This window comes from Mauremys reevesii, linkage group 7 (assembly GCF_016161935.1).
Source record: "Mauremys reevesii isolate NIE-2019 linkage group 7, ASM1616193v1, whole genome shotgun sequence".
NCBI lineage: Eukaryota > Metazoa > Chordata > Testudines > Geoemydidae > Mauremys > Mauremys reevesii.
Genome location: NC_052629.1, coordinates 90,591,636 through 90,616,706, shown reverse-complemented (window position 1 = coordinate 90,616,706; position 25,071 = coordinate 90,591,636). Strand labels below are relative to the sequence as shown.

Below are 25,071 nucleotides of genomic sequence, written 5' to 3'. Positions count from 1 at the left end.
TTTAATGCTGCTTGCAATACACAGTGATCCCTTCCAACCACAGCCGTGGCACATTTCAGAAAGAGTGGCTATGTGAACCAGATTTCACCAAACGGGGGGGCGGCTTACGTGTTGAATTGTTTGTGGTTTAAGGGCTAGCATTGAAAACTTCCCCCATTTCCCCTAGGTGACCCTATACAATATCACACTCCTGAGAGTAACAGAGGCAGCAAGGAAGCAGATGCTGCAAGCGTCTGGGTACAGACCTGGTTCTTATGCTGCAATGCTGTGTGCTGCAATGATGCCAGGAGTTAATACTGAAGTGGGGTGGGAAAGTGTCCTACTGGGCTGGTTGAAATAAGGCAGCCCTTCCCAGAAACCTTCTCCAAAGGATTGCAGAGTGCCTCCATGAAAGCTTCCTAGAGATATCTGTAGAGGATTCCCGGGCCATCCCCAGGCACATAAACAGTTTTTTTTGGAGAGCACCCTCTGCGTAGCTGGCGTGGCCACTGATACCCACTACACCTACTCTTTTGTTCAGATTAAACATTAAAAATAATAACATGTAACCCCTACAGTTTGAATGGAAATGTGTACTCACCAGAAGTGCCTTCCACTGCCACCAAATGGTCCTTTGAAAGGATGGGCTCCAGGGTTAAAAATAGTTCCTGGCTGTCGGGGAGAATGGATCTTCTGCTGCTTGCCTCACATTCTCCTCCTCTTCTTCCTTGTCAACAAAGTCCTCCTTGTTGTTGCTTGAGCTCGTCGGGAGCTCCTGGGAGTGTTTTGGGGTAGTGGTGAGGTCATTGCCAAGAATCGCATGCTGCTCCTCATAAAAGTGGCATATCTGCGGGGCAGAACCAGAACAACTATTCGCTTCCCTTGTCTTCTGGTACGCTTGCCATAGCTCCTTTATTTTCATGCAGCACTGATGTGTATCCCTGGTGTAGCACTTCTCCCCTATGCCCCCACGCAATCTTGGCACAGAGGTCAGCATTTCTTCTGCTGGATCAGCGCTTTGCCTGCACAGACTCTTCTCCCCAGCAATAAGATCCACCACCACCTGTGTATTCCATGCTGGAGCACATTTGCGGCCATGAATCTCCATGATCAGCTGTGCTGGCGAGCTCTCCATGCTGATCAAACAGGAAATGAACATTCAGAAGTTCCCAGGGCTTTAACAGGGGAGTGGCTGTTTCCTGTGTACCTGGCTGATGTGCAGTGGAGTTAAAAGCGCTCTCCAGAGCGGTCACAGCGGAGCACTGTTGGACACCTCCTGGAGGCCAATTCATTCGAATTACACAACACAGTGTCTACACTATCTCCATGTTGACCTGTAAATGTCGAATCAAGCACTAGGCGTCTCGCAGAGTTGGAGTACAGAATCAACTTCACAGGCCACTTAGGTCGGCGGAATGGACTTGGTAGTGTAGACACATACATTATTATATCAATTTAACATGACTTATGTCACCCTAAGTTTGTAGTGTAGACCAGGCCAGAGTGTGAGAGATATACCTTGTAGCTGTGAATCAACCTAATACCTTTCTGCATTAAAGGATCTGTGCTATAAAGAGTTAAGCATGGGTCTGCTACTCAGGATAACCTCATTGGTTTCCCTGCAGACAGTGCTCCATGCTTATGGAGAGGGGAAGCATAGGTTTTGCTCCATTTGCATAAAAATTACAAAGTCTTAAAGAAAAATGGCAAAGCCTGAGAGGCCCATCAGGGTCAAACAAGGGTACTTTTTATTCATTTCTTTCCAAAGAGCAAAGCGCAGAAAACCATTAACAAACTGCAATGCCTTTTGAAATGCATTCAAAGAGAAATACCATTCAAACTGCAGAAAAAGGGGACCTGATTCTGCTCTCACTTACGCTGATATAAATGAGGAGTAACTCCACTCAGATCAATAGAGTTGCATCCATGTAAAGGAGAGCTGATCTGGGCTCAAGGAATCTCAGAAACCCTTGACAAAAAGCAAACACTATAATAAACTCTTCTAGGTAAGATGTTTACTGTTTAATCCATAGATGCATATTGTAGTTCCCTTGGAGAGCCAAAGTCTCCCTCTTCCAGTTATCTGGCAGAAGGAATTGGTAAGAACATAATATTAACAGATGGATAAGATATTCCTAGCAGGGAGCTTCTCTAAAAAGGGCAGGACCGAAGTCCCATGAAATTCACTGTGCACAAGGAAGCGGAGTGGAACTCATCTGCTTCATTAAACGCATTTTATGACTTGGAGTAAACTGTGAGAGACCAGATGCTGAGTCAAAGAATAGATGAGTGTGTTCTAGGAAGTCCTGAACAGGATAGGAGCATATAAGTCAAGTATGTTAGTCTGGATCTGTAAAAAGCAACAAAGAGTCCTGTGGCACCTTATAGACTAACAGACATATTGGAGCATAAGCTTTCGTGGGTGAATACCCACTTCGTCAGACGCATGTGGGTATTCACCCACGAAAGCTTATGCTCCAATATGTCTGTTAGTCTATAAGGTGCCACAGAACTCTTTGTTGCTTTTTATGGGAGCATGTAGTAAGTCTAGTTTTGTCGGGAATAGTGAAATGTTGTATCACTGATATTCTGAATATCAGTCAATTTTCTAGGTTCAGATACAGGGTATCCCAAATGTGGGTAGCATCGAAGCTGCACTCAGGAGTCACAGCAAAGGTGACAGATGAGGAACAGCTCTGGGCAGAGATGCTTGTAAACCACCATTTTACTCTGCAAGCTTGAGACCATCCAGTCAAATCCTTAGATTAAAGAAGAGAAGCCTGCTCTATTTTATTTATACTGGCTGATAACAGCCTCCAAGGGACAGATCAGGGATTGCTAGTATATAGGGGCATAACCCATTAGGGGAATCCTCCACTGGTAAGATCAGCCAGGTTTATGGCTGTTTTGCACTGCTGGAACAACTCAAAGTGACTGCAATGCATCCAAGAACTGGGGCCAGTGTGTATAAAAGAACCAATCAATGTAAAGCATTTATTACCAAGAGGTGACTGTGATTTTAAATAGCTTTCTACATTTATTTTCTCTTAGAAAATAATATGTCAACGGCCTTGAGGTAAAGGAGGGTTTAGAGCACTTTAATATCTTTATAATGAATAAGTAATCTTCTTTGTGATGTTAACACAATGCTGATATATGAAAGATGAAAATATGCTGCTGCAATTTCGTAGCTCTATTCTTGAGAAGATCCCTCTTGAGTCTAGACCAAACACAGGCTGCCCAGAGAATAATAATAGGTTGTGGCATGGATTTATACTGTTAGGTGTTTGTAGCATCCAGCAATCTCGCAACATATTTAAACTAGTCTGTCTCAAATATTTACTAAATTAACTGCCTCTTTAGTCAGTTTCACATATCACTCTTCTCAACCATATGACCATTAGTCTATAGTTCAACAAATGCAGGGGGGAAAAAACCATGTAATAAGAAATCATTCCTATTGACAGCACTTCTCATCGAAATAAGGGCAAGGAAACCAAATATTAACGCTTGCAAAATTCTGTCTTTGTTGACATTTTTTGCCTGAAAGGGTGACACTAATTGTGTATTTTGATATGCCAAGTGACATGATAAACACAGCACTCTTTGCCAGTGTCTTTTTTAAAATAATTTCATAGCTGACATTCTGCATTTTTTACAATGTCCATTTTGCATAGAAGTCATTATGTATTCTCATTGTCTTCAGGCATTCTATTCGCAGTGGCTTATTCCTCACATTTAAAACGGCTTATAGATATAATAGAAAATATGGCAGAGGTGGTTCAACCCAGTCATATTAACATGATGATTTTTAGATGTAAAACCAGCCTAAACTTGTCTAAGTCTGGAATTTGATCAGATATTGCACATTGTAACATAGACCCAATTTCTCCACAGCACCTTCCTCTTTATTCTTCGGGCAGCCTTTGCTATGCTAGGTGCTGTAGCTGCAGCCAGCTTCTGATGTTGACACTACCTAAACAGAGAGGGTGGGAATTCTTTGCAGAAAGAAAGAAGGAGTGGATCAGCTTGGGCCCCAAAACACCTAGAATCAGTATGAAAATATATATATTTTAAAAAAACATTGACCATTTACTCACCAAGACCACAATTTATAATATCTCTCCTGAGAAAGACATAAGCCTCACATATATACATGTAAATTTTGTGTGTGTGGATATATGCTGTAGATATTTGCAACAGTATTGTTTTATAAAAATCAAATGTTATTTCTTCTTCGATTGTGTGTGTGTTATTTATCATATGATGACAGAGAAAATGATATGTGGGATCACATCAAAGATTGGTTTGTTCTTGTCCCCTTCTCCCCCAGCTTGTTCGTTGCTGCTGTAATGATGAGTTGCAAGATATGATCTAGTCATGCATACATAAGAATATTATTGCAGTCAAGCTGACCTGTTCCCTCCACTTTAAGTGTTCTTTGGGTATCTTCTGGTTGCAGCACTTTTGGGTTGGTCTAGTAAAAAAGTGTAATTGCTAGTGTGCTAACTTTGTGAGCTGTTTTCAGTTACACGTGTTCTTCTTAAGGCAATTCCAACCCCAATAAACATAGTTTCAAACAAAAATTCTTCACTTCACTATCGTTCTCATTGAATATTCATGATCAAAGTTACATTTTGGATTTGTGTTGTAAATATATTATTCAGTGCTAGACATGAATATTTCTGACATAAATATGTGATAGAATTACTTACAATGAAATATACTGTATGAGAGCACGTTGAATTGGAAAAAAAAAACAGACTGATATATTAAGCAGCCTGAGCATGTTTCCCTTTGCCATTTGGTTTCTTAAATTAAGGTGTTAACCCATTTAAAATGACCTCAGTTTTCTTCCCAACTTGGGCATTTTATACAATAATTCAGCTCTTGATTATACTAACTAATTGTTAAACCATAAATCTGCTGGACAACATGAAAGGCCCATCACTGGATACAGTAAAGAGAAAAGACCTGTTAAGAGAAAAAAAGCACTTGGTGCATGTATTTATCAAAGCTGACAGTCTCTACGAAAAGAGAATGTGTGTGATTATGAGGTTTAATTTGAAGCTAAGAACTCTTTCATTGTACAGTCAGCCAGATATGAATCTGATATGTGCATAAGTACAGGGTAGAGAAACCCCTATTGACTTACAGTGGTTGATTAATTTTCAAAAATAATAACATACCAATTTAATCTAGCTCTGGCAGAGCAGTTTCTGTAACTACTGACATTTGTCCTAATTGGTTCTTAACTTCAATGGCTGGTTTGAAAAAAGACAACTTATTGCTGAAACTGACCTTAAAAGGCTGAGAGCTTTATTTTAGAAAATAACTAAAATCCATTGCTCATATTTTGCCAAGTTACAAAGTAGTGTACTTTAAAACTGCAACAACCCCCCCCAAAAATATATAAATAACTTATGTATAAAATAAGGTGCTTAAGGCCCAATTTTCAGAGGTGCTGAACACCCATAATGGCCATTCAAATGAACAGAAATTGTGAGTGCACTTATGGCTCAATTCTGTCCTATGAAGATCTGGTGTGAAAAAGGGAGAAGAGAAGTATATCAAGAGCTTCCTCCCTGATGGCAGCAGTCAAGAAGAATACTTCCATATTAGAGCTGTGCACAGGATGGAAATTCTGCTTTATGAAGGATTTAGAGATTTCAACATTTCTTTGTTCTGGCTGAAAGCAAAAGCTGAACATTTAAAAATTCTCTGCAAAAGAAAATTCTGGGGAAAAATTACTTTGGGTCAATTAAAATGATTCATTATGACAAAATCAAATGTTTCATTTTGATTTCACCATTTAAAATCTGATATATTTAAAACGTATTTAACATTTCATAGTCATTTCAAAACAAAACATGGAAAAGTTTTGTTCTGAAAAAGTCAAAATGGGACACTTTGATGTTGTCAGGACTCCTTTGTTTTGAAATGACTATGACATTTTTAAAATGTTGAAACATCAAATGGTTGCATCCAAGTTTTTCCAACCTGCTCTGTTCCATAACATACATTAGTATCCTCCAGCTAACATCTCCCCCGAGGATTTTGGCTCATTGTAAGAGGCAAGCCATCGTATAGCCAGAGAGCAGCAAAGAGCACTCCATCCTCTGTTCCCGGGCCCACTCAGCTTACACATTGCCCAGTGTGCACATGCAAGTCAGAGACTGGGGAGCAGGGGAGGGGAAGAGGGAAGGGGAATGTTTTGCCTCCATGAAAAACTGCCTCAGTTGTCCAGTTATTAACCTGGCAATGAATACATAACTACTTAGCAGGGTTGTACTGGGGTGTAATTGTTTATAAAGCACTTGAGATTCTCAGATGAAAAGTCCTATATAAGTTCACATTTGCATTCATGAAAGTCCTATTGGTGTGGACTTGGAAAGTCACTCTTACAATTTATAACATGGTTACGTTGCAGTTTCAATTGTGATGCAAAATCATAACTTTAATGGGTTGTTTATTCTACTGGGTATGCTGGATTTGGTCTCCGCTATTCGGTTATCTTTGCAGTGTGAAAAAGTCATATAAAAGCGAGAGGGCAGGCAGGCAAAGTGTACTGCACCATATTTTGCAAGCTTTTGGTGGACCCAGATGTATTAAGTTCATTTAGAGCTGTCTTTTTACAAGATACATATGACTTGAATAAAATATATATATTTGCCGTACTTAAGTTATCTGGGTTTTTTGCAGCCTAGATGAATAAAAGTGAGTTTGCTCTATGCATTGCATTAGTTGTTGACATGTTTATGATGTGGTCTGATTGATAGTGTTGTGGCTTGCAATGCAATTGGTTTATGCAAAGAAAAGAAATGAAATCATGCTCCCAATAAATGGAATTGGAAATATTTTTAGAACACCTACTACTGCGAGACATGATCAAACATCTTCTGAAAAATAATGAAACAAAACAGGCTCTCTATATTATGACAAGGTGTGTTTACTCAAAAGTAAACACTTGAGTCTGTATTGATTTCTGCATAAATATTATATTTTGTATAATAGCTATTAATAACTATAATTTTAATAACATTAGATGTAAATTTTGAAGCTTACAATCAAAGGATTTCTGGGAACTGGAATCAATGTTAACCATTTAAAGTTTGGAAATTTCAAAATGTGCATTATTTTTCAATAAGCCATTTCCAAAAGTACTGAACCGCATTTAAAATGTTTTCTTCTTAATTATTCTATCCAGAGAGAGCTCTTTTCTCTGGAATAATTACAGTACATTTAAAACTTGATAAATAACAGAAAGAGCCTTGTTTTGAAAGTAAGGGTTTCTTGTGAATAGTTTGTGGTATAATCCAATCTAAGGCAATTTCTGTTTGGAAAGATTACTAATTTACTAAATATGGACTAGATTAGCTCTACCAAATCATATCTCCCCACCTCAAAAACCTGAAGAATCCTGGATCTAGTAGGTGGGACAAATGCTCAGTCTGAGTCTTTTAATGCGTTTGGTTTGGGGAGGGAAAAATGTATTTGTATCTTTCACTCGTTACTTTATAGTGCATCATGAAATGTAATATGTATGCAAGCCATTGCCAGAGAAAATACCTAGATGTGCTTTAGCCTTGTAAAAACATGTTTTACAACTGTCAAAACAAAACTCTTTCTTGCCATAAAGTGCTGAGTGGATTGATTTATTTTTAACCTGAACCTCTTAGCAAAATGGTGGAAAAGCACTGATACTTATACAGAAATTTATTAGATGGGTTCTTAAGGTATCTTCTTATGTCAATGTGTGGTAATGGCTGTTGCCCATTACATTATGTGCATTCCATTTTCTAAAAACTAAAGTAAAGTACCTCTTTAGCAAAGAGAGAAGAGCTACATAAAACCAAGGCACACAGTAATACGATGTCAACACAGATGATGCAGTGGTGGCAACGTTTAGAAATAACCACACCTTCCAGTTCCTTTTCCAAAAGAATGAGGAAGGACCTGGTGGTTTATTTGAGTGTGTGAGGCAGGGTTAAACTATTAATAGATAAACAAGTGGAGCTATAATAGCCAAGTATGAGGATATTATTTTTATTTCTCAGTAAAAAACAGGGGAAAATATGAGGCAAACCTGCAATGACTTTGTGTTCCTTAAAATGAGTGAAAACGAATGCCATCAGTGAGATGATTAAAATTTCAATCTTCTGCTAGTGGTTTGAAACGTAATCAATCTTATGAGGAGCACAAGACTATTATACTTTTATTCCAAAGGTAAATAAATAATAAATTTGACTAGTTTAGAATAAAAATGAAAATAAGCTAGATAGAATGCAGTTTTAGCACCTTGCTAAAACTTTAAAAAAGCTATTTATTGGAGTTAGGTTTTTAAACTGTTTTCATATTTGTACCTTTCACATATGGTTAAGAATTGCCATGCTTATTTTTGAAAATTAAAAAAAAAAAGAGGAAGTACTGGTTATGATTCCACACTGTATTCTGATATGGGCTTAAAATAGGGAATACATTTGTGTTTTCTCTACAAGCTTCTCTGTGTGAAATTTCACAGCTTAGTTTTGATGCCCTTTAAATTTTCTAAGTAGTTTTATGTTTTTTAAATACATTTGTAATTGGAAGATATTGGTCTTTGGCTGAAATCTGTCAGGGGTTCTAATAGTTTATTGTCTGTACGTATGTTCAAAACAGCATTTTGTATCTACACAACAAAAATTGGCACAGGTGAACCTTCACTATATCTGGTATTGTTGGATGTTCTGTGGTACGAAATATTTAGGATTAAGCATAATGTTTTTGCTCTTATTCTTCATAACAAAGTTCATCCATCAGCATGGCAGGCACCCATTTTTCTCCTTGAGAAAACAAAGAATTTCCCTATTTCAAAATGGCTGCCATCTCCCACTGTTCTCAGATTAATGCCACAGGCTGCCCTCTGTTGAGATGACCATGATTTCGCTACAGCCTGTGCAACAGAAAATTTAGGCTGCCTTTAGCAATGATCATAGAATCATAGAATATCAGGGTTGGTAGGGACCTCAGGAGGTCATCTAGTCCAACCCCCTGTTCAAAGTAGGACTAATCCCCAACTAAATCATCCCAACCAGGACTTTGTCAAGCCTGACCTTAAAAACCTCTAAGGAAGGAGTTTCTACCTCCTCCCTAGTAACCCATTCCAGTGCTTCACACCCTCCTAGTGAAAAAGTTTTTCCTAATATCCAACCTAAACCTCCCCCACTGCAACTTGAGACCATTACTCCTTGTTCTGTCATCTGGTACCACTGAGAACAGTCTAGATCCATCCTCTTTGGAACCCCCTTTTGGGTAATTGAAAGCAGCTATCAAATCCCACCTCATTCTTCTCTTCTGCAGACTAAATAATCCCAGTTCCCTCAGCCTCTCTTAATAAATCATGTGCTCCAGCCCCCTAATAATTTTTGTTGCCCTCCACTGGACTCTTTCCAATTTTTCCACATCTTTCTTGTAGTATGGGGTCCAAAACTGGACACGATACTCCAGATGAGGCCTCACCAATGCCGAATAGAGGGGAATGATCACATCCTTTGATCTGCTGGCAATGCTCCTACTTATACAGCCCAAAATGCTGTTAGCCTTCTTGGCAACAAGGGCACACTGTTGACTCATATCCAGCTTCTTGTCCACTGTAACCCCTAGGTCCCTTTCTGCAGAACTGCTGCCTAACCACTTGGTCCCTAGTCTGTAGCAGTGCATGGGATTCTTCCGTCCTAAATGCAGGACTCTGCACTTGTCCTTGTTGAACCTCATCAGATTTCTTTTGGCCCAATCCTCTAATTTGTCTAGATCCCTCTGTAACCTATTCCTACCCTCCAGCATATCTTCTTCTCCTCTCAGTTTAATGTCTTCTGCAAACTTGCTGAGGGTGCAATCCACGCCATCCTCCAGATCATTAATAAAGATATTGAACAAAACCGGCCCCAGGACCGACCCTTGGAGCACTCCGCTTGATACTGGCTGCCAGCTAGACATGGAGCCATTGATCACTACCTGTTGAATCTGATGATCTAGCCAGCTTTCTATCTACCTTGTAGTCCATTCATCCAGTGCATACTTCTTTAACTTGCTGGCAAGAATACTGTGGGATGATGGCCTCTGACTCCTGTTGTTCCCAACAGTAGTGAATCCAAGCTACCCTTAGGGAAGATGGTGGCCACCTATGCCTCTCAGGAAGGAGACAATGGCAATGTGAGAAGCAAATGAATGTGGGAGGGCACGAGGCAAAAACTGGAATGTATGTGTGTGGGGAAATGTGGCAGGCAGGAATAGAAAACTGGCTGGGGATCCTATGCAAAAGAGAGCCTGAGAAGATGGGATTAGCAAAGGCAGGAGGAATAAAGTGAAGGGCAGGAGAAGAGGGATGGCAAATATGGGGGAATCCATGGAGGATGGGAGAACAGAGAGAGAATGTGAATGGGGCAGAGAAGAACAAGAAGTAGGTAGGAGAGTGATAGGGAAGGGGGATGGAGGATATAATGGCAGCTACTCCTCCCTGGGGGATAGGTAAGGGTAAATGGAGTCCCCTTGAAGTTGCCAGTTGGGAGGTTCACATTTGTGTATTTAAGATTGAATTGTGAACCTGAAGTGATCAATGGAAACAGAAGACTTACCTCTAAAGGCTCAAAAATCAAAAAACAACCTGTGATTTATTTTTTTTATTGAAGTCTTATGATTTTTAAGCCAGTTTGCTATTTGGTAGTCCAAGTCATGACTTTTGAATGCTTGTGACTGGCAATACAGTTATTCCTCCCCCACACCACCACCAACAGTTCCTTCCACCACAATAACTACATATCTCTTCTCCCCTATGTCCTAGCCCCTAGAAACTGCAAAAGGAGAAAAGGAAGCTCCCCTTTAACTCTGTTACTGAGCCAGTCCAGGGTTTGATGACCTTCCCGTGGCTCACCACAGGAGCAGCTTCTTTGAGACAAACCCTGGGGGAAGTTTATTTGGCTCAAGACTGCCACTAGCTGCCATTCTGATTCTGGGGTGAAAAGAGGCATGAATTTTCAAACTGGTGTGACAGCTAATACATTTTGGGGTACTGTTATAATAGCCAAACAACAAAATAGTAGAGATCTTTGTAATTCCAGTGACACTGTTCAGCACCACTCTTACACCATGAGTAAGATAAGTCCTGAACACATCAAGGTATAACTTAAATGTGGACTGTTGCAGCGTCTCCTAAATGTTACAGACATCTGTCAATCACAGGTCACGTGTCGAAATTTGAATCTTAATCCATCTAATGCTGTACCCTAAATGTACATATTTGTGAATATGACAGACACAGTGCAGTGAGGTTAGGCCCTCAGTTTTGGTAGCATTTGCAAATTTCTTTACATTTAGACTCTTGGAATTCTAGATGCTAGAATGTCAGCCCTTGGCCAGGCAGGAGAGTAAAGCCCCCTTCACCTCCCTGCCTGGCCCTGCTTCAGATGTGACTCTGATTTCAGGGGTCAGGGAACTCAGGAGCTACTCCTCACCCTGTAAGCAAGAGGGTAGGGAGTTGAAGGAGCCCTAGTCTTGTCCCCCTCTAAACTAGTGGCTACCAAGCTGGCTGGGTGCACAGCAGGGAGCAAGCTGCTCTATAGAAGGCCAACATCTTTCAATATTCAGCGTACTCTCCAAGCAAGGGGGAGCAGGGGAGGAATTACGCTGTCAAAGAAAGCTATCAGGTTGGTTTGACACAATTTGTTCTTGACAAATCCATGCTGCCTGTTATTTATAACCTTATTATCTTCCAGGTGTTTGCAAATTGATTGCTTAATAATAAATAATTATTATAAATAATAGATAATATGCAACTTTATAAACTTCATGACAGATTGTTTTATGCTAATACTAATTAAAAATTGTATTTATGTGATAGAATGTAACTTTAAAATCTGCCCTGAGTAGCGGCCAGCATGTAGCTATTGTGCCCCAGGAGCAGAGAGCTCCAATTTATTTATTTTTATTTATTTAATTAATTTATTTATTTTATAAGGACAACTGCCAGGTACTCCACTTGGGAAGGAACAATCAGTTGCACACATACAAAATGGGAAATGACTGCCAAGGAAGGAGTACTGCGGAAAGGGATCTGGGGGTCATAGTGCACCACAAGCTAAATATGAGTGAAGAATGTAACACTGTTGCAAAAAAAGCAAACATCATTCTGGGATGTATTAGCAGGAGTATTGTAAGCAAGACATGAGAAGTAATTCTCCCACTTTACTCCACACTGATTAGGCCTCAGGTGGAATATTGTATCCAGTTCTGGGCACCACTTTTCAGAAAAGATGTGGACAAATTGGAGAAAGTCCACAGAAGAGCAACAAAGATGATTAAAGGTCTTGAAAACATGACCTATGAGGGAAGATTGAAAACATTGGGTTTGTTAAGTCTGGAGAAGAGAAGACCGAGAGGGGACATAACAGTTTTTTCAAGTACATAAAAAGTTGTTACAAGGAGGATAATTGTTCTTCTTAACCTCTGAGGATAGAACAAGAACCAATGGGCTTAAATTGCAGCAAGGGCGGTTTAGGTTGGACATTAGGAAAAACTTTCTAATGGTCAGAGTAGTTAAGCACTGGAATAAATTGCCTAAGGAGGTTGTGGAATCTCCATCATTGGGGATTTTTAAGAGCAGGTTGGACAAACACCTGTCAGGGATGGTCTAGCTAATACTTAGTCCTGCCTTGAGTGCAGGGGACTGGACTAGATCACCTTTCGAGGTCCTTTCCAGTTCTATGACTCTGTGATTTCTATTTACTAAAGACTCTGTACTGGCAATGCCATGGGATCCTGGAGAGCAGTTCTGTTTATGATCATTTTAAGTGGCCCCATTCCTGAAAGCCTCGGGGGCATATGACACAGTATTGTTAAAATGTACAAAGAAAAATGGCAGCATGTCCCAGCAAACTGCCAACACATCTGTATCCACGGAGTGCTGTTATACTGAGTAAGAGGGCTTTGTACTACGATGTAGCATTTTACTGAGTAACCAGTTTTTACATCCTGTGGTATGTACTTCTGAGGATGAAGTATTGCTGATGCTGCTACAGGTACTGTAAAGGAAAGTTAATACCATATGTTAGTGACATCACAGTTATGGTGATCTATCTGGAAATCCTTTTGGACAAGTGATGAAATAGCAGATGCAAAACATGAACGTTGAATTGCTCATCATGGGAGGGTTTAAGCTTCCTTTGATAGTCCTTTTTGTAAGGATTACCTATATTTCCCTCCACAGATATAGTTCTATACCTATAATAATTCCTAGTAAATTGCAGTACCGGAAAGGCAGTGAAAAAGAAGCTTCTTTATCACAGGCTTCTAAGCAGTGATGATTAAAATTTATACCACTATTACGTCTTCTTATAAAACCTCTAAAGAAAAATAGAAGTTGATCAGTGGCTAGGTTATGCATTTCCGGTATGTCTCTTTATTGTATCTCTACTGTTCTTTCTCCTAAATTAAACAGTTCAATCCAAGGAAGCAACTATTGAAACAGAAAAATTTGAAAATTGTAAACAGATCAGATTTTCAATATTTTTCAATATCTACATGACTTCAGTCAGCATTTTTGGTATTAGTTGACATGCAAATAGGAGGCTTGAACAAGAACAAAATAGAATTAATGCAGGTTCTTTGGTTTCTGTCACCTTCAATGCACATGGAGATGCATCATGTTAGTCTGTACCATATGGGAGTGAGAAGTACATGGTATATGTCAATGTGCCATAAAAGTGCTATGCCACTTACCTGCATGCTAGCTTTACTTTCAGTGACATTTAAAGAGGTAACAAGGGTAACTGAGGCAGTGTTGTATTCTCACACTTTACACCACATAGAGAGGGATGCAAAGATGGAAAATACATAATTTGTCTTACGGTTACTGATCCATGCCGATTTGAGCTGCACTGTCAAAGTGTAAAAATAAAAAATGTAACCCTGGTGTCAAAGGTCTATGTCTCTAATTTCTGTTTTATGTTGATTGTTGACAACTGGCAAGAAAGTTGTAAGGAACTCTTGGTAGAACTCACAGTTGCTAATCAAGTCTGGATGAGTATCAGATTCAAGATAATATATCTGGCATTCCTATGAATAAGAAGAAACAACTAGTGACCATCCGAGTCTATTCTGTGTCTCAGTACGCTAGTCTGCAGTGCCCCTCACTTTGTTTTTTCTTATAGTAAAAAGGGTGCAAGTTATTTTTTAGATATTCTTCTAAACCTTTCGGGTGCTTAGAATTCATTTAATTAAGATAGTGGCCTAACTGGAAATCATTTTAAACAAGTAATGAAATAGCATCCAGTTGCAGTCTGGCTAAAGGACAGAGAATGGGACTTCTTAAATTTCATTACTGGCAATGAATGTAGCTAAGGGGCTGCATGGAAGGAGACCTCATCATCTGCATGTAGTCATTACAATCAAGATCTGTAATTGTAACAAAGCAAAGAGCAGGTTAGTGTTTGTAAATATACTGTACTGTGTAAAGCAGTATGTGCACTCAGAAAATATTAACCTTCATTTGTGAAATATAGCCCATCTCTTATGGTGGCATTGGTTACAGCAGCACCAAATGCTTGTACAATAAAGAAATGACTATTATGATAGTCAATTGAAAAAAAAAATCAATGAGAGAGAGAGAGAGAGAGAGGACAGAAAGTTGCACAAACTGAAATTAAATCAGGCATCCCTTACTATTACATACTTTTCAAGCCACCTGTTAGTCATCTGTTATAGAAGGGACATAGCCACAGTATTAACATGGGATTTGATTATTTTCTAAGGATTATTTTTTATGCTGATTTGAAAAATAAATTAAAACATATGGGGGATTAAAGGGCAGTGTTTGTCTCTGATCCATGGTAGATTCATACAGGGACTACTCCATGGGGAGAATAGAGATTATCAATACTTTATAATAGCAGATACCTGCTTTGAAGTATATTTAGAACAGGAAACAACCTGAGAACAAAACAGCAATAATGCACTGCCCTAGGGATAAAGAAAAGTTGCAGAAATGTTCATTTTCCTTCTGCGAGTGTCTGACAGATGTTATCTTTAGAGATACATACTCAAACTGACACCCTCAGAGGAAGACTGATCTGTAAGAGAAATGGTTTAAATTAGTGCTGTCAAGAAATTAAAAAAATTAATTGTGATTAATTGCACGATTAATCACACTGTTAAACAATAATAGAATGCCATTTATTTAAATATTGTTTGATAGTTTCTACATTTTCAAATATATTGATTTCAACTACAACATAATACAAAGTGTACAGTGCTCACTTTATATTTATTTTTATTACAAATAATTGCATTGTAAAAACAAAAGAAATATTATTTTTTGATTCACCTAATACAAGTACTGTAGTGCAATTTCTTTATCATGAAAGCTGAACTTACAAATGTAGAATTATGTACAAAAAAAACTGCATTCAAAAATAAAACAATGTAAAACTTTAGAGCCTACAAGTCCACTCAGTCTTATTTCTTGTTCAGCCAATTGCTCAGACAAACAAGTTTGTTTACAATTGCAGAAAATAATGCTGCTGGCTTCTTGTTCACAGTGTCACCTGAAAGTGAGAACAGGCATTCGCATTGCACTGTTGCAGCCGGTGTCACAAGATATTTACATGCTGGATGTGCTAAAGATTCATATGTCCCTTCATGCTTCATCCACCATTCCAGAGGACATGCGTCCATGCTAATGACAGGTTCTGCTAGATAACAATCATAGAAGATTAGGGTTGGAAGAGACCTCAGGAGGTCATCAAGTCTAACCCCCTGCTCAAAGTAGGACCAGCACCAAATAAATCATCTCAACCAGGGCTTTGTCAAGCTGGGCCTTAAAAACCCTCTAGGGATAGAGATTCCACCACCTCCCTAGGTAACCCATTCCAGTGCTTCACCAGTCTCCTAGTGAAATAGTTTTTCCCAATATCAAACCTAGACCTCCTCCACTGCAATTTGAGTCCATTGCTTCTTGTTCTGTCATCTGCCACCACTGAGAACAGCCTAACTCATCCTCTTTGGAACCCCCCTTCAGCTAGTTGAAGACTGCTATCAAATCCTCCCTCACTTTTCTCTTCTGCAGACTAATTAAGCCCAGTTCCCTCAGTCTCTCCTCATAAGTCATGTTACCCAGCCCCCTGATCATTTTCGTTGCCCTCCACTGGACTCTCTCCAATTTGTCCACATCCTTTCTGTAGTGCAGGGAGGGAGGGGAAACTGGACACAATACTCCAGATGTGGCCTCACCAGTGCCAAATAGAGGGGAATAATCACTTCCCTCAATCTGCTGGCATGGCTCCTACTAATGCAGCCCAATATGCCGTTAGCCTTCTTGGCAACAAGGGCACACTGTTGACTCATATCCAGTTTCTCATCCACTATAATCCCCGGGTCCTTTTCTGCAGAACTGCCGCTTAGCCAGTCAGTCCCCAGCCTGTAGCAGTGCATGGGATTCTTCCGTCCTAACTGAAGAACTCTGCACTTGTCCTTGTTGAACCTCATCAGATTTCTTTTGGCTCAATCTGGCAATTTGTCTAGGATACGCTGGAACCTATCCCTACTCTCCAGAGTATCTACCTCTCCCCACAGCTTAGTGTCATCCACGAACTTTTTGAGGGTGAAATCCATCCCATCATCCCGATCATTAATGAAGATGTTGAACAAAACTGGCCCCAGGACCGACCCTGGGGGCACTCCGCTTGATACTGGCTGCCAACTAGACATCGAGCTGTTGATCGCTACCTGTTGAGCCCGACAGTCTATTCATTCAATCCATATTTTTTTAACTTGCTGGCAAGAATACTGTGGGAGACCATATAAAAAGCTTTGCTAAAGTCAAGATATATCACGTCCACCACTTTCCCCATATCCACAGAGCCAGTTATCTCATCATAGAAGACAATCAGTTTGGTTAGGCATGACTTGCCCTTGGTGAATCCATGTTGACTGTTTCTGAACACCTTCCTCTCCTCCCAGTGCTTCAAAATGGATTCCTTGAGAACCTGATCCATGATTTTTCCGGGGAATGAGGTGAGGCTGACTGGTCTGTAGTTCCCTGGATTCTGATTCTTCCCCTTTTTAAAGATGGGCATTGTATCACCACGAGTCGTCAAAGATAATGGCCAGTGGCTCTGCAATCACATCAGCCAACTCCCTCAGCACCTTGGAATGCATTAGATCTTGTGCATGTCTAGCTTTTCTAAATAGTCCTTAACCTGTTCTTTCACCGCTGAGGGCTGCTTACCTCCTCCCCATACTGTGCTGCCCAGTGCCGCAGTCTGGAAGCTGACTTTGACTGTCAAGACCGAGGCAAAAAAAAAGCATTGAGTACTTTCAGCTTTTTCTATTTCATCTGTCAGTAGGTTGCATCCCCCATTCAGTAAGGGTCCCACACTTTCCCTGACCTCCTTCTTCTTGCTAACATACCTGTAGAAACCCTTCTTGTTACCCTTCACATCCCTTGCTAGCTGCAACTCCAGTTGTGCTTTGGCCTTCCTGATTACAACCCGGCATGCTCGAGCAATATATTTATACTCCTCACTAGTCATCTGTCCAAGTTTTCTCTTCTCATAAGCTTCCTTTTTGTGTTTAAGACCACAGAAGATTTCTCTGTTAATCCAAGCTGCTCACCTGCCATATTTGCTATTCTTTCTGCACATTGGGATGGTTTGTTCCTGTGCCCTCAATAAGGCTTCTTCAAAATACAGCCAGCTCTCCTGGACTCCTTTCCCCTTCATATTAGCCTACCAGGGGAAATCCCTGCAGGTCCTTTAGAGAGGGTCACCTAGGTATTTCTGTGCCCTTTTCTTTTTAGCTTCCCTGTGCCCCGTGTGAGGGCAGTTGCCTCAGAGGGTAGTCCAGACTTGTCATGCTTAGCGCTTGTGCAGCCAGTTGCCTGGTTAAATCATGTGTGGACTTTCCTGCTAGAAGAAAGGAAACTTTCAGGTAGGCAAAGATGAATTTCCTTCGTTATTTTTCCAAAATATCAATACTAGACAATACTGTAAGACACAAGATCCTAGCTTCAATTTTACTATCATAGCCAATTCTCTTCCACCTTCCAAATGAAAAATGGCTAATTAGATGGATTTGTTGAGCTCCAGGCAACATGGACAATAATGCCAACACTGTGCTAATATGTATTACAAACCTCAGTCATTTAAAGCTATAGCTATATAAATGTTTGGTAAATCTAGAGATGTCCTACATAGGTAACAATGGTAAATCACTGCTTTGCTTTTATGCAGCATCTGGTTTTAAATTAATCAAAATAAATTTGTAAAAATAGATTGGACCTTCGTTCATATATTTTAATACATCAAGGAAAAGTGTTTTGAGATCTTAAGTATGTGTGTCATGTTTCAGTATTAAGATCTGATGTACTAGGAACTAAAGTGACTAGGTCAAGATTGAAGTCAAGCCACAATATAATGTATTGAAGATTTCTGTCTACAGCACACTTTGATCTCTGTCCTTACATGAAGTAGGAAATATATGGTTTTGTAAAGCATTTCTAGTTCTTTTTATAATAGTTATAGTTAACCAAGTGTATTACTAAGAAAGACCTAGCTTTAGTTGTGCTTCCCTATAACAACAATTTTTAAAGCCTTCATCTTACTGCTGTTTTCGTGCAAATCTTATCCTGTGCAGAGGGTCAACACAAGGACTGTATACTGGTTATGTCTCACTTAAGCCTTTGTGGCGCAATTCAGCTCACATTTCAGTCAATAGGAGTCTTTCCCATTAACTCACTGGAGCCTGGACCAAGCTCTTGTATTTTGCATAGGCCTTCTAGTGATTGTCCGGATAAGGGCAATTTTCACCCATTGTGGAAATGTAGAATTTGTTTAAAGATGAGTAACCACCACTGACCATATTTTTACAGTTCATAGCTAAGCACAGAACACTCTTTCTTCTCTTAGACCAGTGGTTCTCAAACTTTTGTACTGGTGACCCCTTTCACATAGCAAGCCTCTGAGTGCGACCCCTCTCCCCCTTATAAATTAAAAACACTTTATTATATATTTTACCCCATTATAAATGCTGGAGGTGAAGCAGGGTTTGGGGGGGAGGTTGACAGCTCATGACCCCCCATGTAATAACCTCACGACCCCCTGAGGGGTCTCGACCCCTAGTTTGAGAAACCCTGTCTTAGATCATACATCGTTGCTTTCACACATTAAAGTTTCATGTGCATAAAGTGTTGCACTAGTCTAGAATTTGCATAAGACAAATGAAGTTCAATAGATAGGAGCCAGTGAATCACCATGCCTAAATATTAATACTTTCTGATAGAATCTTAATAAATGTATCTGTAGGAGGAAAAAAACCCTGCCATCCTGTGTTTTTATTGCTTAATGTTTAGAAATTGTAGAGGCAGCAATATTTCTACTATCATAATGCATAAATGTAAAAGAAATATGGTTAAGCGTAGTGGAAGATTATCTGTATTAAACAGCGTGACAAGAACTAGCATTGTAATAATGTTTGATTTACACTTTAATTCAGAATTGTGTTCAGTCTGTTTTTTCTAGAATGTCAAAGAGGAATCTTTCTTTTAAAAAGAGCTTTTATAAAGGCTTTTGAATTTCTAGTGTCTTTTTCTAAATCCTGTTGCAATATTCAGTGGTTATGGCAGGACTATAATGCCAAGGAAGCATTCCCAAAGCAAAGTCTTCTCAGTGATGACTATTGACCTGCTGTAGAGGTATAGAGAGTTGTTACAATAATCTTTGCAGAGTTTTCTCTGTCCTTACAGCAGGGATGCATTACAAAGAGTGGCTGTTTTGTAGTGTGTGCTGAGATCTGGAACAAAATGCCAGTTACACCTGTTTGGAATCTGGACTGCCCCAGCTGTTTTAGGCGTCCATGTTGCCAACTCCACATAGCAGGAAGTCATCAGACAAACCCTGAAAAGTCACAAGATGCACTCAAAAGGAGTAAAAAATGTCACTAAACAAAATTTTCAGAGAATTATATATATGTTTATGCGCCCAGGCAAGCATAATCACAAAATCATTCACAAGCAGCTCAATAGTGTTAATAAAGACCATTCCATGCTCTTCTTACTACGTTGGCAGGAATGATGTCCCTAGCCTATGTTTTCCAGAAGCTGGGAATGAGCGACAGGGAATGGATCCCTTGATGATTACCTGCTCTGTTCATTCCCTCTGGGGCACCTGGCACTGGCCACTGTCAGAAGACAGGATACTGGGATAGATGGACCTTTGGTCTGACCCAGTAGGGCAATTCTTATGTTCTGTTGCACACCAAATCAATGTCATTATGTCTCAACTGAGCATGTCCTTGGAAGGAATCACATTCCAGGGCTTCTTGGACTATACTCTCCAGGTGAGGAAAAAAAGTTTGTGAAGGCTAATTAAATACTTTGCTAAAGCCTGGCACACTTTGGAGAGAGCAGCAAATTAGACCGAGCTTGTTTTTACACAAATGTGTTCTTTCTCTCTGCTCCATAGTAGGTAGTACACCTCGTGATGCAGGGAAAGATGGCTAATGACACGGGCAGGATGGGGGAACCAGGTTAGCCAGCAAGGTGAGCCACACAGATAGAAGGATGAGACAGGGCCATGTGCCCCAATGGGGCAGGAGATATCGTGCCTCCAGAGATTAAGCCCTTACTAAAGGATCAAAGGTGGAGCTAGCTTGATTTCGGCTCCTCTTTACTCCTTACCTAGGCTTGGCCTGGTGTTAGCTGTCCAGCTGTTTTCAGAAATCAACCCCTGGAAGCGGGGGGATTGGAAAGGGGTCTGGCTAGTGGATTTTTGTTTTTAAATCTTTAAATGTTTACTTTCTTGGCTCCCTGCAGCTCAGGTGAGGCGAATGCCCAGTTCCCCATCACTCTGGCTCTCCCTTTCACTAACCTGTTGGCTCAAATCCAGGCTGGCAAGAAAGGGAGGTTTGGCTGAAATTAACCAACCCCAGTCATACTGGGCTGCAGTGTACCGAGGGATTAAAGTAAAACTAAGGTTTAATTTTGGTGAAATTCACCCTTGAGCATGACACCCAAATCCCGCTTATGGTTTATTTTGAAGGTTTGTGTGACCTGATAGGCCAGGTGTAGGCAAACTACAGCCCACGGGCCGGATCCATCCCATCAGGGTTTTGGATCTAGCCCATGGGATTGCAACCCCTGTGGTGTCATGGGCCCTGTGCAACTTCCGGAAGTGGCCAGCACCACGCCTCTGAGGCTCCAGAGGGTGGGGGGGCAGAGGGCTCTGCCCGCTGCCCTCGCCTGCAGTCACCTCCCCCCACAGCTCCCATTGGCTGGGAACGGGGAACCACAGCCAATGGGAGCTTCGGGGGAGGTACCCACAGGCGAGGGCAGCGCGCAGAGCCCTCTGTCTCCGCCTCCCCGAGGCCACAGGGACGTGGTGCTGGCTGCCTTCGGGAGCAGCACGGGGCTAGGGCAGGCAGGGAACCTGCCCTGGTCCCGGTGCACACCGCTGCCATCCCAGAGCTACTCCAGGTAAGTGGTGCCGTGCCGGAGCCCGCACCCCGAACCCCTCCTGCACCCCACACCAATTCTCTGCCCTGAGTCCCTGCCGCATCCCGCACCCATTCTGCACTCCAACCCCCTGCCCTGGGCCCCCTGCCGCATCCCGCACCTGTTCTGCACTCCAACCCCCTGCCCTGAGCCCCTGCCACACCCCTCCTGCACCCCAACCCCCTGCCCTGAGCCCCCTGCCACATCCCACACCCGTTCTGCACTCCAACCCCCTGCCCTGAGCCCCTGCCACACCCCTCCTGCACCCCAACCCCCTGCCCTGAGCCCCCTGCCACATCCCACACCCGTTCTGCACTCCAACCCCTGCCCTGGGTCCCCTGCCGCATCCCGCACCTGTTCTGCACTCCAACCCCCTGCCCGGCGCCCCAGCCCCACCCCTCCTGCGCTCCAACCCCTGCCCTGAGCCCCCTGCCACATCCCACACCTGTTCTGCACTCCAACCCCCTGCCCTGAGCCCCTTCCACACCCCTCCTGCATCCCAACCCCCTGCCCTGAGCCCCCTGCCACATCCCGCACCTGTTCTGCACTCCAACCCCCTGCCCTGAGCCCCTGCCACACCCCTCCTGCACCCCAACCCCCTGCCCTGAGCCCCTGCCACATCCCACACCCGTTCTGCACTCCAACCCCCTGCCCTTCGGCCCTGCCCCACCCCTCACGCACCCCCACCCCCTGCCCTGAGCCCCCTGCCACATCCCACACCCATTCTGCACTCCAACCCTCTGCCCTGAGCCCCTGCCACACCCCTCTCCTGCCCTGAGCTCCCCCTGAACTCCTCCCTGCACCTATGCCCTGAGCCCCCTCATGCACTCTGCACCCCTCCTCCACCTCAACCCCTTGCCCTGAGTCCCTTCCTGCACATCCACTCCCTCCCGCACCCCAACCCCCTGTCCCAGCCCTACATTCATGGCCCTGCATGCAATTTTCCCACCCAGATGTGGCCCTTGGGCCAAAAAGTTTGCCCACCCCTGTGATAGGCCTTGTGCACAGGGAATTTTACACTCAGGGAATTGAACGTGGATGGTTTAAATAACTATATGAAATGGATACTGTGAAGTACTACATCACAAAGTAAAGACTGTATCATCTGCCTCTTGGAGGACATAAACCCTCTGACCATTTGTGACCACTTAAGACTCCATATTATTTTTCAAAGATGCAAGGTGCAAATCCCAGTGTTTCAGCCAAATTCCAGTTGAGATAGCTACTTACTACCTACTTAAATTCTCCCTCCAATTTAAACTGGTTGTGGTACTGTTCTCTACTTCTTGGCTTAAACTGTTTGGTGGTGCTACTGTGTTAAGCGGCTGCTGCATCCCCTCACCAGTGAGATCCCTTATTATGTTGAAATTAATGGTCCTCATCCGGAGAGGATCTGAGCACTACAAATCCCATGGACTAGAGGAACAATGTTCCAATAAGAGAGTAGGAGCTGCCATGCTCAGCACCCTTCAGGATCAAACCCAATGATTGTAAAGTGCTTTGAGAACCTGATGCTGTAAGTGTGGACTCTTTGAACTCTTCACGGTTTATTAGAAAGAAGTATAATTCTCAGCAACATACGTTAATTTTCCTATTTATTCTTTCTACCTAGAAAATTATAATTAAAGGTAGAGGTACCCAGGCATGAAGTGCTACTTGCTTCCTTGGCTTTTTTTTTTTAAACGAACATTTTAATAGCAGTTAATGCTTTTAGGTTTGCTTCACTTGTGGAAAAGCGATTTTTAAATGTTCCTTTTTAACACCAAGGACCTGCTCTGCTTTTGTTGAAGTCCATGTAAAATCAATCATTGGCTTCAAAAAGAACAGGATCAGGCCCTAACTTGGGGACGACCTCTCAACTCTCAAATAGCAGACAAAGGCTATGTGTAGATTCTCCAGTGAAGAAGAATTTATTATGGCATATGTTGCTGCTATTATTGTTATAGTCCTGATGCTGGGCTCTGGCTGCAGAATGCTTGATGGAACTCAGGAGGGGTGTGTGCATACTCAAAGATAGCTTTAAACCACTGTCGCTCCCCTCTGATCTTAGGGACCAATCCTCTGGGGCCAGTTAAAGCAAGACTGACCAAGGCAGCCACGATTATGCCAGGGCCAGGCAATGTCCCCTTTCCCCCACCCACTGCCCCATAATGCTGGAGCTACGTGATGAGAAGATCCCCATGTGCCTGGATTAATCTCATCTGGTCAACTCAGCTGTCTTTAGTGCTCATGCTTTTTTTTTTTTTAATCACGTTGACTAATGCTGGTCAGGAATTTTCAATAATTTGTTTTGTTTTGTTTTAAAACATTGATTCATCAAAACAGAAACAGTTTGTGGGGAAAGGTCCCTTTTGACAAATCTCTCGATTTGTAGAACATTTTTTTTTAAAAAATTGAAATGTCCCATTTTGAAATTGTCAAAATTAAAGGTCTCTCTTTCCAGTTTGAAATGACTTTGAAATTTTAGTTGATTTATAGCAAATAATAGTAAAAATAAAAAAAACTCAAACCTGAGTTTTGATTGACCTAATGGGAAGTTTATTTGGATTACTGGTTTGTAAAATATTTTGAAATTTTGACTTTTCATTCCAACTCAGGAAGGGAAAAAATTCTGAAATCTCAAAAACTCACTGAATGGGAGAATGGTTTCCCACCCAGCACTACAGTTGACCAATCAGTTATGATTTCACTGAGCTATCCCCAGTGATACCTATGTCTTGTTACTGAGCAGTAACTGTTAGCCTAGAACCTAGCAATGTGTTTGAATACAAATGATTTCTTGCCATGTGTACCACCTTGCGATAAACAGGTGTATGTTCACCAACAGGATTAGCTCTTGACATTTCCTTTTCCAAAAAGGACACTCCCTTACCTAGCTATGATATTTATATGGTTTCCCATAACCGTGGCATGAAGACAACAAACACAAATATGAAACAGCAAAGGTTCTCAAGCAAATGTTGCCTTGTCTCCATTTTCCTAGAGTAAAGGTGTATGTGAATTTATATGTACAAGCTTTGTTTAAATATATATAAGAAATGTTTCTGGGTGTCACGGTTGGTGACAAGCTAAATTGTAAAGGTGTGACCTACAATATCGTCTGAACACAGTCAGGTTTGGGCTCAGCGTGATCTCTTCTGGCAAGTAGTTCCTGCTTCCATAGCTCTTTCTGGCAAAGAGTTCCTAATGTTCTACTCTCCTCAAATGTACTCTGAATTATTCTGCCAAAAGCTTCTTGGCTTTGCTCAATTCTTTGTCATGTTAATGATTTTAGGTTCTCAAACTTTTGTACTGGTGAACCCTTTCACATAGCAAGCCTCTGAGTGTGACCCCCGCTTATAAATGAAAAACATTTTTTAAAATATGTAACACCATTATAAATGCTGGATGCAAAGCAGGGTTTGAGGTGGAGGCTGACAGCTCATGACTCCCCATGTAATACCCTCGTGACCCCCTGCGGGGTCCCGACCCCCAGTTTGAGTATCCCTGCACAGTCAACCCTGATCACCCTGACTGGGATAAGGCGCCATTGTATTAGTAAATTCTTTCCCCTTCCCGCCTTGCCCGGATTTCTT

General features: G+C 41.6%; 1 protein-coding gene across 3 annotated transcripts in view; it reads left to right on the top strand.

The window, feature by feature from the left end:
• Positions 1–25,071, top strand: part of IQSEC1 (IQ motif and Sec7 domain ArfGEF 1) — a 679,444-nt gene that overhangs the window by 258,620 nt on the left and 395,753 nt on the right. The gene's annotated exons all lie outside the window — the stretch shown is intronic.